Below are 18470 nucleotides of genomic sequence, written 5' to 3'. Positions count from 1 at the left end.
GTTAAACATATGGGTATAATTGTTCCTGCAGGATATTAATTTGGATTATAATAAAGGGTAAACAAATTCTGTTCACAGGGATATCTCACACAATAACAAAATATCAAATAGATAATTGTATCATGTATCAGTTTCTTCACAGATCAAAACAGCCTCAAAGACAGATCCACATTGTGTACTTGGTACAGAATAGATGGCATGTGTCTTGTACACAAAAAGATAAAAGATTTTTTTTTCATGGAGAGAAGGAACAAAGGCAGAGCAAAAAAAGAATACCAGAGCCACCACTTCCATTGTCGAGAAAAAGGATGGTACGAGACCACAAACACATGTCAGTAAAGTGTGGCAGCAGAGAGAAGAGGGAAGATGAAAGAGGAGATGAGACGAGAAGAGAGGGGAGAGGAGTTGGAGCTAGAGCAGATAAATGTCTAGATTCTGGGTTCAGAGATAACAGCCATAACGGTAGACATCTTTAGTACACAGAGACAGGAAACAGGATAAAGCTGTACAGTCTGGTAAGTCGCTGCTCTATCTTCAAATGCAGTTTGCTGTATTTTAGATATGAGGGAGGCTTTGCAACATGGCTGCCTTTCAAAACACACATAAAAAAACTTCCTATCAAAAAGACATTTTACCTAACACTGGGAATGCTACTGTCTCTTCATCTCATCTTCTTAATCCTCTATATATGTCTCTGATCACCATCTACTACATAGTAAAGGTAAAAAAAATCAATCATGAAAGGAGACACTGCGATTATTAGATTATTTTCCCTTAATAGATAACATTTCAATTGATTCCCTGAAACAGAATTGACTTGGTCTGTGGTCAGATGGCTTAATAAAAGACTTACACTTCCAAGCAAAGCCAGTGTGATTTGGTATCAGTTGACCCGTCAGTCCATAGCAGCCATGTGATTCCACTTCTTTTCTTGGTTGGATTTATTGAGGTTTTATAGCCTCAGTCATTCTTCTACTTACATCCTCTCTGAGATATCGATAATACTGGTACTGGGTGAAGTGATGACTGAGGTTGGTGGCGGGGACTGATGTTGTTTTCAGAGCTTTAGATTGGGATCAAAGCACAGGGGTCCATGGGAACCTGGAAATGTAAGCAAAATACAATTGTTACAAAGGTTTAAAAGTTCAACCAAAACCAAAAAAGATATAACTTGGAACTACATATTGTATGTCGTTAAGCAGTAACAGAGGCAGATGTCCCATGACTCACTGTTTGATGTTGATTCAAAGGAAGAAAAAAAAATTGGAAACGCATAAATACGCAAAAAAAAGAGAAGTAGAAGTGGAAGTTTGCATCTGTGCACAGTGTGTCTAAGAGAATGACTGTGCACTTCATGTGATCATGAGTGTGGATGTGTGCAACCGTTTGTACTGTACATGACCAATGACTGTGTACTGTTTACTGCAACAACCTATGTTCCAAAGCAAAAACATGAACAAGTTATTTATCTCCAACCATGCAAAACTAATTCTCCACAAATTAGTCTTCCCAGACAGTGTTTGTGGTACACATGAGGAGTTTGCACCAATTCACAGTAAACAGGAAAATGGTGTTCACAAACAATGTAGCCCAATTAAAGCCATCACTATTACACACAGCCACAAATCTGTCCATGAATGTGACTGTACAAGAAACTATTGCATTTATGCAATGGGTTTCTTGCAAGAATGTTGGAATTAATTATTTACTGTTTACAAAGACTTGATAATAATGGTATTCTATCTCTCTGAGATAAAGAAAGAAGAAAAAAACATGCACTTCTTGCCCCTCATTCCTACTCTCCCACTGCCCACAGGTGTAATAAACAAAGCCATATTGTTAACACTTGGCTGCTGTGACACAGCCGAGCAGAAAGCTAAGGAGAAGAGGTGGATTAGTCACTAGACCCAGCTGGAAGGGCCCACTCAGTCTGAGCCGGGGTGAGGAAAATGAATGAACAAGGTATGGATAACACTTCTTTTTCCCCCGTATTGTAGGAGCTGTGCTCAACTTTTCCAAATGTTGCAAAGTAATTTGGCATTTGAACATTAACATGTTTGCTATTAAAAGCACCAGCTTTATCCCAGGAACTGTAAAACTGGTCAATAATATTTTTTTTTTATAAATACTGCTTTGAAAATGTGCTCTAGCATTCATAAGGTTGGGGTACTTACAAAAAACAGGTTTAAGTTTTTCTATCATAAACAAAAGCCAGGTTGTGAGAATAGGTGACACGAACACCAAAATGATTCATCGGCCAGACACATTTCGAGTCCACTCATGGTGGCAAAATCTTGTTAACATTTTTGAAAAGGTTTGTCTATAGGTCATATTTTGATGATAACTAGTGCTGAGTGACAGCTTTAGCAGCAAACAGCTATGCATTTACTAACCCACCAAAAAATCTTCTTGATTATGGACCTTTATTAACGTTATCCTAAACTATGTTTGGTATAATTTTTAAGTGCTACATTCTTAGCTTTTAATAAAGTCCAGATGGGAGTCTGTTTGACAAATAACAGAGCACAGTTGAGCTTTTCAATGTCTCAATGGAATACATTTTTCTAAATTATGGTGTTTTTGCACTGTGAAAAAGCCCTGAAAAATCACTAGACTGAAAGGATAAGAAAAGAAAAGTATAATTTACCAATACTATCCAATTGTGTGCGGTGGTTTTGGTCCTTCAATTAGAAGAACAAGGGAAATTGTTAATCTCTATTTTATCTTTGCCTTCAAATTCAATTGCAGTCATTCAGTGGTGATAAGCAAAAACACTAAAAACACAATCAACTTATAGATATTAATCTGCATTGCATTTAGTATACAAAATAAAGAGGTCAGAACTGATGCAGCAGAGCTATACTGACTTTTAGTTCCAAGAGTGGCGGTCAAAATGTAACTTAATACTGTCTTGTATAGAAAGTCCCACCCTGGTTAACACCCATATCTTTTATAACTTTTCACCCAACCTAAGACTACTCAAATGATGTCATTTCAAGAATTTCCCCAGACTTGCCAAAGTTCCTCCTGAGCCACAGAAGACATTGTACAAGTGTTTTTAAAAGCGGTGTAGCACTCAACGTGACTAGTCATTTGACATGTACAATTGGTGAAGTTTTCCTTCAAGATAACATGTCTCAAACATGGTAATGCATAACTCCAATTTATTTGATCCAAACAGCACAGTAATAAGTTTTATTTATTCTATATATGTTCATACAACGACAAGCTGAAAACATAAAGATAAATAAACACAGCTAATGTGACCTTTGACCTGACCTGCAAAAATAAATTTTGTTAGTGAATCTGTCAATCAAAAAGGAATCACAGCGTAACCAGGCAGAAATGGCGGTTTGCTGGATCTGAGCACATTTCAGCTCCCCGGATGAACTCCCTGCTAGATGTTATACAAAGGGTTTAAGGAAAGTTTAGCTACCAAGCAGTGGTACAACAATGTTAATAATAAGTAATGTGCAACACTGAAGTAATAATACACTTTGAAGTATTAGGCTAGGCATTTTGCAATGGTAGTATATTATTATTCATTTTAAAAGCCTGGGCTAAATGATAATAGGGATACAACATTTGTATAATATGTTAAGTTATTCATACGGTTATTTCACTTGCGTGAAAGTCATTGGGACACTTTTAAGAAGCCATCTTCATCTTTTCACACAGAGTATTGTTCTCTTTTCAGCCCCGCACATTCAGTCCAAAGAAGAAGGAGACATGCTCATGGCATACAATTACTGCAAGCACAAGCGCTTCCTTTCTGTGCCATTCTGCCCATTGACTAAGAGGGGAAACATGCAGGCCATTAAAGTTTTATGGGTATGCAGTCATCACCCAGCACTCTGTGGTTCAATCATTAATTCATACCAAAACAGTACTATAGCTAAGACCAGCTGTGAGGTAAAGAGGGAACTTGTGATTACATAATTAAATATCACTATTGTTGTCTTTTTTATCATGATTTGCATAGTCAAAATATTTGAAATCCACTCCCAAATCTGACAGATGCTATTCACACACCCCAATGACTTGTGAATCTAGTTTTTCATTCTATTCCCATGCTGCCTTGCTGACACTTAAATCCAATATTGATGGCTTCTATCCCAGAGGCACACGTGGTTTCCTGAGACAATAAATCCACAGTTTTATATGTAATGGGGTAAATTACTGTAGGGCTTTAGAGAGCACAGATGTATGCAGTAACCTTTATTCATGATGCTCAATGTGTTATGGGTGGAGACTGTATTTTGTCAGTCAGGTTAGAAAATTCACTGTACAAATTCAGATAGTGGTGATGAGTATCTGTATCTGTTTGTAAATATGACTGCCTCTATGTGTGACAAAATGCTGCTTTTTACAGCATGAGATACAGATAATTATATCTTTTGCAAAATACTTCAAAAGAAGCTTCTTATGTTCATGTAATGATCTGCCACTTTGAGTTCTGGCCCTTAAGTGACTGGTCCACTGAGCATGTCACTGCCTGAGCCATGAACACCCACGCTTAGAAATAGGAGGATATTGCCAAGGGAAATAGCTTAGGCTTATTATTCTTATGCCTTCATGTCAGAGGATGAGTAGAGTAATCTCCGGCCTCAAGTTTGAGGAGTCTGAAAATGACACTTCTGGGCCACAGTATAGGTGAAGCCAGGGACAAGAGATAATAATCATCACAGTTACAGCTTCACCACTCGTTGCAGCTCAACCAAGGGTAATAAGTTTGTTCCTTTTGCTAAAGTGTACGAACAAACTGTAAGAACAAACAAACAGTGCTACTATTACAAACTTAAATGTAGGATGATATTAAACACATTGTTAGGTGTCATATTTTAAACTACTTTGAGGCTTCAGTCAGACCCTGTAGCTGCATTCTCTGACTCCTTTATGAAATACATGTTTGTGTTTAAGTGCAGTCGCTCTTTCATTAAAAGAAACTTGTTTTCCACTCTAATAGACAAAGTGACAACACAAATATTTCCTATTCTCAGAGCAAGTTAAACCACACGTCACAGTTTACTAGCACGGAGAGCAGCTAAGCTTCAACTTGATGCTGTGTATTATTTAAACTTGATGAAGACGTGAGTCAGAGGTGAAAGGAAAACAAGAAACCTTTTAAAATTTTGTTGTGATGATGCAGTGGATGTAGTTTTGATAAAATATATGGATGTGGTGCCTGAAAAACAGAGCAGAGCCTCTCTTGTCTACATCCAGTTGCATACGTACACATATTCTTCAAACACTAGTGCAGTGTTTCACAAGGTTATGAGGTTTTCAGGTCTCACACTGGTCAGTGCACACATGCAGACACCCCATAGAATCGAATATAATCCTCAAATGCAAGGCCTTAATTCTGATTTTACCGACAGACAACAGACAATGAAGGAAACAGTGACAAAAGTCAGACAGTTCAGATTAGCAGATCATGAACCATAATTACCCAGGCACCTAATGGAAAATGTATATGGCTAGATAATCTCTGATTAGCCCTTATGGCCACAAGGAGCGTAATCAAAATAATAAAATCTAAATCAGTTTAGACAAAAGACTTGATAATCCATGCTGTACAAATCCTCTCTGGTTTTTAAATGTCTGCACAAGGCATAAACTCTCCAAAACAACTTTATCTGTGAAATAATGTATAAAACAAATCTTTAGAATCTCAACTCCACTCATAACAGATTGGGAATAGGGAGAGGTGACACAAAACACGTTAAATACAAAACTCAAACAAGACTGTTTGTGTTTTGACATTAAGATGCAGTGGAGAGTGCATTATTAGAGTTACACTGACCTAAACATAGATGTATTCAATCTCGACTTGTAAGCAATCAGATTTTACTTGTTGGTTCTCTTCCACCTCCACACCTGCCCCCATTACTCTTTTTCCATGCTTCTTTCAGCCCAGGTGTTCATACCTGATGACACCAGTGAAGCTCTGCATTAGCTTTTATGACCGTCATCTGATAGAGTATCTATGGCAACCTCTGTATTGTCCCTTGGACAGATGGATGTCTTTTTTAGCAAGAGAAGTGTATCATGTTGACTCAACAATGACTCTTGTCTTTCTACAGAGGCTGTTGTCAAATAAATGTCCTGCATCAAATTGTCAAAGTGTAGCCTATGTAAACTGCTCATCCATTCATACTCACAGCTATGCTAAACCAGTTTAAATAAGGCCAGTGTAGACATATTTAACACAGCATCATTCTCACTGTAGGATATTGAGAAGTCATCATCAAGAAATTAATCTTTAATAAGCATGAGTCAAACTATAGCTGTTGTATTCCCAAGGTGAAAAAAAATGTGGGTGATGTAGCCCAATATTTAGACCACAGATGAAGAATATGAGGTAATTCTTAAATTAACATCAGCTTTTACTAGGCCATTTAATCAGGGATGGAACAGAAGGTGAAGTTATTGTGAATGAGGTTATGGTGAATGAGGGACATTTATAATTCATGTCAGAACACATGGTATTTCCACCAGTTTCCCACACTGTAACAATAATGACATTCTCATTGTCAAATAATTACCATATTATGATCAGAGTCTCTGCTAGCCAATTACAGCTATGAAATTGAAATTATTCTTGTCTATTACGTTTGTGTTGCAGATTCATGGGTCATCGTTGTCAGTAGTGCCACAATGAAAATGGTACAAATATGAGAATGTGTAGAAAGGATGTGTTTTTTATTTTGAACTTGAAACCAAACATTTGACCTGAATGTGTCCTTGCTTCAAAATAAAATTAACTGACACAAAATTATTCTCTCAGGTGATACCAGTAACAACCCATATTGTGTAAACTACAGCATCCACTATGATTGTTGACTATGCAACGTAACAGGCCTGTCTACCACATGTTTACTAGGCTACTTGGGTTTTCTGTCTAGACCAGTGAGGATGCTGCAAATCCATTGCACCTTTTCCCAATAACATCTGATCTCAATTTCGATTTGAAATCAACAATGTCTTGGATGGCTCTAATGTAAAAACAAATTAGCCTATTGGTAGAAAAGAAAATAATCACATGGAGCACACTGCGGTCGCAGGGCGTGTTGATTTGCTCCACTAACCCATATTTACTGTAGTGCATGTTGTCTGTGTTCAGGAATGACAGCCTAGCCGGAATATACCATGTCTGATCCCTGTGGCCTCTGTTTCCCCCTCTCTGGAGATGTGTAGCTAAAGCATTTTCTTCTTTTAGCACAGTCTGGTCTAATTATAAGAGAGATGGAGGCTAACACAGCCAAGCTACACTGAGTACCAGGGAGAGGCTTCAAAACGAGGCTGAGTAGATAACCGAAAGAAAACAGTCGGTGTTTAGGTTAATGTCATATGGAAAAGTAGCCCGGCTGTTTTTTTTTTGCTCTTACCGTGGTAAGATACTCTGCGATGACCTCGGCTCACACGGCGCATCGGCTGATGATGTCGGCTAGTGTCTCTCCTGCACGGACCCGACGCCTGCCTCTTTTGTCATGTCATTTGAAGGATAACACGAAACACATAGAGCTGTCTTATCATCTGACCGTAGAATAACGCGTTTATGTTCCCCTGGTGGTCATGTTTCCAGCCGATCTCTCCGAGGATGCGTTTCACCCCCGCCGGCCCACCTGCCTGCCTGAGCCGAGCGGTGTTATGGCAGCCAGAGTGGAGACTGGAGACCCTCCCCCCCGGAGGCAAAGCAGTGAATCAGGTGGACACCCAGCATCCCTCGCATTCCTGCATCATTGGTCGATATAGGGCAGCCCTTTGCATAGAAGGCTCAGTTTGTCCTTGTTTTTCCTATCTTGTGATAGTTTTTTTTACGGTCGACATTTTAGCTGTGACGCTTGTTCAATACATTAAGATATGTTTTAAGATGGTACATTCCTTTGGTGTTCCTCTGGGGGTTCACGTTATGAATTCACATTGACCTTATCAAACTTTATGGATTTGTTTCCTGTCACGTGATGTTACAAACGTGCATGTCCTGTGGCAATTGTTTTGTCAGTAGGTACATCTTATATGTAGCCTATCTGAAATATATCAGTCTGGGTATACATTGCTTACCACTGGGAAACCTTCACCTTCAAACAAAATGAGAATGGGCCAATTAAATCTTTTTCCCTCGGAGATGAGAATGTGGTCAACAATGAAATGCTTGTTCAAAATCACATGGACAACTTGGTAAAGAAAAGAAACTACAAAGGTTTTACTACTTTTAGATGTAAGTAGAGCCATCTGCTGGCAATGATGGACCTGTCATGCTGCTTTCCTATGTTCAAAAAAGTTGTTAATAGGATGAGTAAAAAGTAAAATAAGGTTAGCATTTTAGATATTAAGACCATGGAAATTTCACTTGAAAGTTTAATAAAAACAAAATAAAATGTATTATCAGGCCTAGGTGTAAGTTTGGTGTTCAAAACATGTATTTTATATAAACATACACTAGTTTTTTTGTAAATTATATGGCTTAAACGCAATTTTCATGGATGTCTTTTGCTTCTGCATCACAGCTAATGTGTAGACCACATTTTGATACCGTTAAATAGCTGTGCACAGCAAGTGGCATTTACATGTGACTCATGAGTCGAAAATATCAGCTCTACAGGACAACTTGAGGGCACTTTTGTTAAAGGGCAGCTGTGCAAAAGCTCCTCTATTCATATGATGTGCAGGGATACTAGGCAAATAGGCAAATTGCATGTCTGCAGGGGCTGTTGAATATCACAAGGAATACATATGTTGGCATTGTTTATCTTAGTTACAAAACGTGTCAAAATGATTCTTACAAAGTATATGGAAAAATCCGCTTTTTAATATACTTCCCAAAGACATTAAAACAAATCATTGAGTATGGGCTGTTTATGCTATCGTCTCATTACCAGAACTATCCCCACAGCACTGTGGAATATGTTTTTGCTGACCTCTTACTGGAGTGATTCAATTAGGAACGAAGGACTGCAGCCAAATAAAAATATTTAAGAGGTTGGTCAAATAATTTCAAAAATAGTAAATAATGTCTTTTTAACGTCTCTGAGTTTCTTTCATTTAAAATCTGTATGAAAATTGTGTCAATGCATGCAGTTGTAGTTAAATAAACAATGGAAATAGTAGATGCTGCAGATTAATACAAAAGTTTGACGGAACTCTTAAATGTACTGTAATTATATAGCGCTTTTCTAGTCTTAATAACTACTCAAAGCACTTTTACATCATGCAGGAACCATTCACACACATTCATACACTGTGGCCAAGGCTGCTCATCAGACACACATTTACACTCCGATGCGCAACATCGGGGGCAACTTGGGGTTCATTGTCATGCCCAAGGACACTTCAACATAGGACTGCAGGGCCAGGGATTGAATCACCAACCTTCCAATTGGCAGGTGACCGTTCTTCCGCTGAGCCACAGCCGCTCATAAGGAAATTTATTTTTCATTTCTGTTTAAGGACAGTTTTTAATTTTGACTAAACATATTGAAATGGCCACAGTTATCACTTGGGTCCTGAAAATGAACAAATGCACAAACAAGTAAATGCACTTTCCTTCAGCAGGTACCTTTCTCCAGTCTGATTGAATCATAAACTGTACTAGCCATTAGGAGTGAGTCATTCAGTAGTAAATTCAGAAAACACTAAAATATATTGCACTTTTTCAACTACAGTATGACATTACTTTTTCACAAATGTATTTGCTGTTTAAGTAACTGGCCTGCAAACTATGGTATGATTTACAGAAAAGTGTAAGGGATTATTTAATTATGAGTCATAAATTAGTGATAACCCTGATCATACCTTCACATTTCACTGAAAAAAGTGTTAAAAAGTGCTCGGACTTTATTGCGTGTATTGTGTACACATTTGAAAAACTCTCCAAAGTGGAAATAGTCTCAGATACACACTTGGATTTGAGTCTGTGAGAAAATACAGTAGCTAGCCTACATATTTTTTGGTGAACTGAGATATTTTATTTAGGGCAGTTGGCACAGTCAGAAAGGCCCCATATAAATTAAAACAAAGCCAAGCCTTTTAAATAAAAGATGTTATAAAGTCACGAGCATAACACAATTTTCTTGGAGAACTTAGAACACATTTAACAAAATAAACTTTATTTGCACTAGAACTGAAAGTAAATTGCAGCCCTGTATTGTGACTCCATCACATGCAGTACTTCAGTGAAGTCTGCCACTTTGAAAGTTGAAAACATGTAATGAGATTTCTGTTTATCAGCCGAAAATGTTCAGAATTTCTTGTCCATGTATTGCATCGCATTATCAAATGAAACTCAGTCTCCTTGTTAGTGTACTGACATGCTTCAGTAGCCCATTCATGTGTAATATATCTTTGAAATCCTTTAAAGTAAGACCATGTTCCGGCATAAATATGCATTTTAAAGTAGGCCTATTGTGTATAGGTCTGTTACAGATGCACAGTTTGCTTTTGTGTGTTCTTTGTTGCAACATGTACTCCATGTAGCACCAGTAGCACATATCACATTTCAGCTGGGGGCAGTGTTGCTCTATAAATACACAAAAATGTCCACTAACGCTGCACTCTGATGAGTGATTTATAAAGGTGTGTGTGTGTGTGTGTGTGTGCGTGCATGTGGACAACAGTGACTCAATCACTTACCTAATTTACATTATCATATAATTGAATTATTTTAGTTAAACTTCATACTGAAGTCAAAAAGACATCCAACCATCATGCTTGGCTCTAATTTACCGAAATGCATTGTGAGTGAATCATCTGGATTGCTTAACCAGCTGATTGCCAAAGAAGAAATGCTTAAGCCTGCTGAAAAAAGAAAAAATATTTTTTTTAAATACAGCTGCTTCACAGAGCATCTTTGTCCTCATCAGTGTTGCAAACATCATTGTATAGTCATTGTTTGTGCTTTGTGCAACATACAAACATCAATTCCAGTTATATGTTCTTCATAGTTACTACTACTTGATTGATTACACTTTGAATGCACTGATTTGATTTATTAATGCTTACCACAGAGTAGTAGTGTCCTGTCTGTGATCAATTACAAACCCACACTACGCATCTAAAGCTGTGCCCTTGTACTTGAAGCATCCACAGTTTGGCACTAGCGGGTATTTTGTTCTCAAATAGGCCATGATGACAAGTTGTTCACTAGTGACCGCTGGCTGTGATATAAATTTTTCTTTCTGTCCTGCCTGTTGGCTCTAATGCAAGACCGACAGAAAAGGTGCTGCTGTGAGCTTTATGACAAAATGCTTTATCCCCCATTAACCTTCACAGAGTGGGTATCAGAAGGGATTTCAGGTGGAATAAAGCACCGATGTCAATAAGCAGGTGTGTCACTGAGCTCAAAGGAGACAACGAGCTAGCATGAGGTGCCCTCCATCCTTCATTTCTCCTCTTTCTTTTGGGGTCATTCCTTAGCTGGGCTCTGACAGCATCCACTGATAAGAAAATGATTAAGGATCATGGACTCAACCACAATCCAATTCACGTTCCTGATTGCTCTGCAGACAAAAGAAAAAGCTGTGTCAGAAGCTTTTTTTCTGTTACGGAAGTTCTAACAGCTTTTCATATAAGCCATATGTGTGTAAGGCTGCATGAATTACATCTTTAAATCCATTTACATTTCAATAATACATTGCTTTTTTTCTGAATGTTCCAGACATGAAGGAATGTGAATACTGACTCAGGATCAAAGTTTTCAATGAGACAGATCAGGGTGAACTCTCAATTGTATCGGAAATTTATCAGTCTGAGTACACATTGCTTACCACTGGGAAACCTTTTACCTTCAAACTAAATGAGAATGGGCCAATTAAATCTTTTTCCCTTGGAGATGAGAATGTGGTCAACAATGAAATGCCTGAAATGATCTTGTCAAAAGGTGTTTTCTCAACTAGTTGGGTTAAAGTTGACGGTGTAAAGTATAAAGCTTGTAATTTGCAAAGCAAGAAGACATGCCAGTTTCTTGTCAAATAGGCTAAGTGATATACTTTTTGCTGAAGTTCACATGTCCTTTGACAAATAAGCTATTCATAGAAAATGTTGATGATGAGTATCATGAAGGTGTTTGAGTTCAAATTTCAAAACCCATTGATCAAAGCTCATACAAGGTTTTTGAGATCGCATTTTTTTTATTTATTTAAAGAGCCAAATAAAAATGCAAAACATTGGTTCAAATGACAACATACAGAAAAGTACACTACACACACCGAAGAAGGCATAGTGCATCTTTTTCTCAATCCTTCCTTGCGATCAAATGTTTCACTCTAAAACAAAGAGAGGAAATACGGGAAGGAGGGAGATTCAACAAAAACACAACAGCAAGAACAATGCCCGCAGCTCAAAAACAAGACACAAAGAAATAGACACAGACAAACACACGCAAACAAACAAACTTTGACAGGAAGACCGGCACAAGACAAAAGGGACCAAACACACACACAGACAGAAGTGAGATGTCAATAGCACAAATCTATAGCATCGACATCAAGGATCCAGCAATTCTGAGCCAAGTGTCCTTCCCGAGGTTCCACCTATACGAGTCATGGAAAGCTCCATAGACACAGCATCCAGAAAGGAAAGGGTCTAAGGATGAATAGATAAACTATGAGTTCACAGGTTGCAATCATTCTCTTGGCCGCTGTAAGTCAGCAAAAGCAGCACATTTTACAGTTTTATAGAGAAGGGCTGACAGATCATTTAAAATCAAGACATTGACAGTAAAATGTATAGTATCATTAATCAGGCCAGATATTTTGGATGCTATATTCTTCCAGAACTGATCAACAATAGAGCAACCCCAGATCCTGTACCTTGAGCTTTTAGTGGGCAGAACGAGCATAAACGACTGTTACCTTACCTTCATCTGAGGCATTTTCACAGGGGTGAGATATGTCCTATGAATGAAATTGTAGGAATCTGCGGAGTGTCTGGATTGCGTGATACTTCTGGAATTCTAGACTATACATCATGCCAGTCAAGATTGATACTCAATCCTGGGCAGTCGCATACCCAGATCCTCTCAATAGGAAGGCCAGAGCAGCCAGATATCACCAAGAACTGATAAAGTCTCAATACCATGTCACAGATTTTTGGCTACATGGTAAATAACTTCCGGATAGGATGGATGAGCAAAACCCCTCTGCCAGGGGACACCCTATGCCTTGAGGGCTGATCTCAATTGAAGGTAAAAGAAAAAAGGAACGTGGCAGATTGAATGCGTTTTGTAAGTCAGAAAAGGTTAACAAGCCAACCTCGCTAAAAATGTCCTTTAATGAAAACTGATGAACGGATGTTGCATTCGGTTTCTCTCTTCCATATCTGCTAGCTTCACCTCCAGCTCTTGAAAAGCGTGGCCATGTCTCTCAGGAGTACTTGAGTTGCTTTCCACAGTAGTTACTAGATTGTCCACATCAGATCTGATATAGCCAAGGCTTGCAGTTAGAGATGCTAGTTGCGTATGGATAGCAGTAAGCTTCTTGTCGTTGTCGAGGCCCATCTGTTGAATCTGAGACTGAATCTGAGAAAAACGTGGTTTGAGGTAGCTTTACTGTTTCTCCAGTAATGCCTTTGCAATGGAGTTTCATATTGACGCATTGGGTCTTATTCTTGTTTGCCCTTCTGCTTTAAATGACTCTATCAAACACAAATTGATAGAATATAGGAGTTGGAACTAGATAATACAACTATTTGGCCAAATTGTTCCAGGAGCTATACCTTAAGCCGCCATCTCTGTCGAGCCGATCACGTGACTCAGCTTATACAATGTTGAAGATGAAAGTTTGTACATCATACCTTCATTCCCAATGTTTTAAATCAGCTGTATGACTGTAAAGGTAAAAGGGCAAAAATAAATGTTATTTTTGGAACTATTATGTTAATTGTAATTACTTGGAAATAGTCCCTTTAGGGAGTAAAACTAATACTACACAATTAGTAAAACATAATTACTCAGAGCAGTGTTATTAGTCTAGTCCCTTAGTTTCACTTTAACTCTGTTTTACAATTAAAGAAGAAACTCTAGCATAGTGGTAAATGTTTAACTATTTTGAAAGTGTAAATTTAACTGTAGAGAGTGTGGAGCTACATAAATTCTGAAAAAGTGTTGAAATCATCTTTTTGGGAATTTAAACAACACCGGACTTTTTGCTGTGTATACATACCCACACATACATGTACTGTAGTGTGTGCAAAGACAGATTTGGTCCACATGGATCAGCTCTCAGCCGTGAAATTCCACCCGCGGTGCATCTGGGCACCCATGAAAATGGAAATGGCAGCGGCTGATCTGTCGATGGGGACCAATCTGCCTCCTCATCAGGACTCTTCATTAAAGTCGAGCACTGTCCATTAGAGCCTGTAATCCTCCTCACACAGTGCCACACACGACCTTGAGGTGTAATAGTACACAGTGTTTTAACAGCTCTTGAGTTCTCACCGCGGTATAGTAAATGTCAGAGGCACTTTGTCTGCTGGCTCTGTGGGTGAAAAATTGTTTTGAAACTTCAAGAGTTTTCTTAACCCTACAATTCCTCTCAGAGTTATCTGTTGCATCACAGCAAATCATAACCAGTAATTTAGCTCGTCCTCATGATGCTATCATTGCACAGTGTGACTTTTTCACTGTCTTCAACAGGAATGTGATCATTCTTTGCTCACCATAGTTGCTGCTTAATTGAGCTGGATGCGTGTCAGTGATTTCACTTAAAGGGATCATCAAGATTCAGACAAGCACCTGGTCTTTTATGTGCCTGTAGAAGCCTGGCACGCAAAACAATTACCGGCCTCATTTGTTCTCTATAGACAGTTGTGACCTTTCCAATTGGCACATCCTGTTACGAATATGACAGCTTTTCTTTCCCAAAACCAGGACTGATCTTGCGTTTAATATGCACATAAATTGCATATTCGCTTATTGGGGAGCTCGGAGCTACAACATACTGTACAATCAATATGGTGGTGCTTTTTGACACTGGATGTGTCAGTTGTCATGGTGGTCCTTTTCTGCTTGTCTTTCAGTTCCATTTTCACAGTTCTCTGAAAAAAAGGCTCCCTTTAGGAAATGATTTCTTTACACGGCTGGTGCAAACACTGAAATATGGCTTAATTTTATTGTCCACTGTAATGAATAAATAACAAAAAGATTGGTAGTGTTATACTAACATAAGATTTAGTGGAACACAAAAAAATGAATAAACTGTAGCATCACACAGCAATTAAACAGCTGTACCCTTATGGATGACCAACATATAAGCTTTTATTTGCCATGAATATATAATATGCAATGATGTCAAAAAGATACAAAAAGACTTTAGAATAATTTTAACTTTAGAAGAATTATTCCTCTAGGGCGCTCTTAACACTTTGTAACCTAATGAGAACTATTGGCCTGTAAGATTTGCTTGCTTGACCGTTAACTCATGCTTTAGGAAATACAAGACAAAACACACACATGGGAAATACACAGCAAAATACAGCTTCAACAGTACATACCAATAAAAGTCTCAGTCCCAGTCTCCCTTTGTGTTTTGATTGTATCATGAAATGAATTTCTGCTGAGGGGTTGGGATAGAAGCACTGGGGGTGGATGCCAAAATCTTTGTTTACTTGAATGGATTACCTTTCGGTGGAACTGTTAGGATGTGCAATCATCGGGAAATATCCGTGCAGAAGGAACTGGAAGGACTATCAAAACAAAAAGCTCAAATATTGAGTGGATGTTTGATTTGGAACTGGTATCCTCACCAGGAGCCACAGGATGTACAGTTAATTACCTTTTTGTACTTGATAGGTGCAAATCCACTTTATGTCCATTAAAAACTCACTCTGTGACTGCTTTTAATTTATGTATTTTCTCCTGTATGTCGTCTCAGAATTTTTTCAAATCTTGAATTTTTTGAATTGCCCAGGGGGTTTTAATATTGAAGGAACTGGACATTCATTACGTAAATTAAACTATATGAAACTGCAAATGACGTAAATGAAACTGTGAACAAAAAAAAAAAATCCAAATACCATTAGCTTAATGTTTTTTTTGAAAATGTGTCTTAACATAGTGAATGGTAAAAAAAAATATGAACGATTATGCTACAGACAGGAAAATGTGGTGTGATGTTGACCTACTGAGCACAGCTGACAACTCAAATTACAAGCGTGGCAAAAGCAGAGAGTAGGTGAACTTTTTTCTCGTTTCTGAATGACACAAAAGGGAAGAATTCAATTTGAGCAGGTTATACAGAAGGATTTATCTTTTGACTGTGACTAGAGAATGAAAGGAGAGAGGAATACGTTCGAGACACTTCTCTCTCCCTCTATGGGAGTGTTTATGCTTTTTGTTTCTGCCTCGGTTTGTTGTGCAGTGCCGGGGTCGATCAGTGTATGCGGCCTCACTGTCTGTGGAGGCAATCATTAGTGATGAGATTTTAAAGACTGTGTCTCAAGTGCCCACACATACACAAATACAGGATTGCCCCCACAAACAAATACAGTACAAACAAAAAAAATGTGTTCAGGGACACACAAAGGACACCCTCTAAACACACACACACAAACACACACACACACACACACACACACACAGACACACACACACACACACACACACACACACACACACACACACACACACACACACACACACACACACACACACACACACACACACACACACACACACACACAGTGTTTCCACACATCTTTCTCTTGTCACTCTATCTCACACTGTTGCATCACTGCCTCTGTTTCAAGGTTTGAGCCAAAGGCCTTTTAAGTCATTTTTGTTATCAAGGGCCTCTTCTTGTCCATCAATGCTTTTCATATCTCTAACAGGATTGGAGACCAGTCCAAACCTAGGCCTTAGTAATGATGACCACAGGCACAACAACCATCTGCAATGTGTCCGCTCCTCCCTTCAGGGAGCTGAAGAAGGATCTGCTGTCACTCTAGCAGGGGAAACATCTGTTCCCATTAAATTAGTGCGGCCCTGCCATGCAAGTTATATCTACTGCACTCCATTTTACTGCCTGAGTCCTGTGCCTGTCAAAAAGGGGATAAAACAAGATTAGTTAAAGGACTAGGAACTGAGGAAGTAGTAAGGGAGGAACGGAGGGGATAAGAGAGAAAGAGAGGGAGACGTCTCCTCCCTTGTCGTTTGCTATCTCACCAATTAGGAACTGGGGACTGTCCTCGAGTGAAGCAAAAGAGCAATATAATCACCTCATCCATCAGCTAACTTGTCACCGCATGGCCTAAACCCATTACAAGTGACACTGTGCGCGGCCTGTGAAAAGAAGCTTGTCCTTACTGAACATCTCGCAGCTTTTCAGATTTTGCGTACGTATTAATGCTGTTCTGACATTTACTTTTCAAATCATTCCATGTTGGTCTTAACTTTTGTGTTTTATTTTTAAACTTTACTTTCTATTTTGAAACCGCTGCTGCAGTATTTTGGTAGGACTTTAGAATGAATAGATTATGGACAAAGTAGAAAAGATGGGCATATGACACATAACCACAACCTGCAACTTCTGGTATTATCTGATTGTAGATGAAAGAGCTGTAAATGTGTCACATCCAGTTTTGTTCTTTTTCCGTCAAAGGACACATATATAAACAAAGTGCATCATCATTTGGACAATTTGTTCAGTCAGCATGAATCATATCTAGCATGTGTGTGTGTGTGTGTGTGTGTTTGGGTAAGTGCTGTAACTTTAACTTTTGTAGCACATTTCATTGTAGGTTTGACAGTCTCCTCTGACATCTATAAAGGCAGAACAATCTTCATATTTATGCATCTGTGACAGATGCTCCTTGAACTGAAACAAGCACAATATTTCTGTTATGTAAATCTGTATCCTGATTCTTTATACAAGAGATGCTCCCAATTTGTATCCAACAAATACAGATGTAAGAAAATTGCCACTGTGTTTTTAACACATGCTTAACAGCATACGCAATGACCGTATGTATGTATATGACATTTGCTGCTGAAATGCCTGGCAGACCATCATCTATCACTGAGGTTTATTTAATTTTTTAAAGAGACTTGGCGCACAGTTTTGCCTTGTGAGATTTCTTTTTTTGTCCTTATATGAAAGTAGAACAATTTCCTTTTTTCCCTATGTCTTGTTGCAATAATGACACATTCCAATCACAGCCTAACATGACAGAAAATGACATGTTATGTTTTAAAAAGTCAGCAGAAGATGATGATAAGACTTTTGGTTTGCAAGGAGTTTCAGCTGTAAATGACATGTAGGTCATTCTGTTGGAGGAGTGCAGGTGAGCTTTGTATCTGGGAGGAGGATGGGGTGAGAAATACATGGCATGCCAGGTAAGAAGAAAAAGAGATGTCTGGGGGGTAAAAAGAGCAGGAGTAGAAGAGAAGTAATGAAGAATGTTGGCTGAGAGAAAACCCTGCTGAGTGTCATGACAAAGTGAGAAGGCAACAACATGGGCTTAAAATAGAGATCCCC

General features: G+C 38.5%; 1 protein-coding gene and 1 long non-coding RNA gene across 3 annotated transcripts in view; both read right to left on the bottom strand.

Moving 5' to 3' along the window:
• LOC116705425 (receptor-type tyrosine-protein phosphatase epsilon) overlaps positions 1-7762 on the bottom strand; it is a 24230-nt gene extending 16468 nt beyond the window's left edge. The window contains exons 1-2 of one of the 2 annotated variants that reach the window (XM_032541605.1): positions 7389-7762; positions 854-1101 (exon numbers count right to left, since the gene is read on the bottom strand). The gene's annotated coding sequence lies outside the window, so the exon portion shown is untranslated. The remainder of the gene's footprint in view (positions 1-853; positions 1102-7388) is intronic. The other variant, XM_032541603.1, reaches the window with a different exon arrangement.
• Positions 7763-17967: 10205 nt separating this feature from the next.
• LOC116705331 (uncharacterized) overlaps positions 17968-18470 on the bottom strand; it is a 41540-nt gene continuing 41037 nt past the window's right edge. The window contains exon 6 of the long non-coding RNA XR_004335906.1: positions 17968-17978. This is a non-coding gene — a long non-coding RNA (uncharacterized LOC116705331). The remainder of the gene's footprint in view (positions 17979-18470) is intronic.

Source organism: Etheostoma spectabile, chromosome 17, assembly GCF_008692095.1.
Source record: "Etheostoma spectabile isolate EspeVRDwgs_2016 chromosome 17, UIUC_Espe_1.0, whole genome shotgun sequence".
Classification (NCBI taxonomy): Eukaryota; Metazoa; Chordata; class Actinopteri; order Perciformes; family Percidae; genus Etheostoma; species Etheostoma spectabile.
The sequence above is the reverse complement of the archived record's forward strand: the minus strand, read 5'-3'. Positions and strand labels throughout refer to the sequence as shown.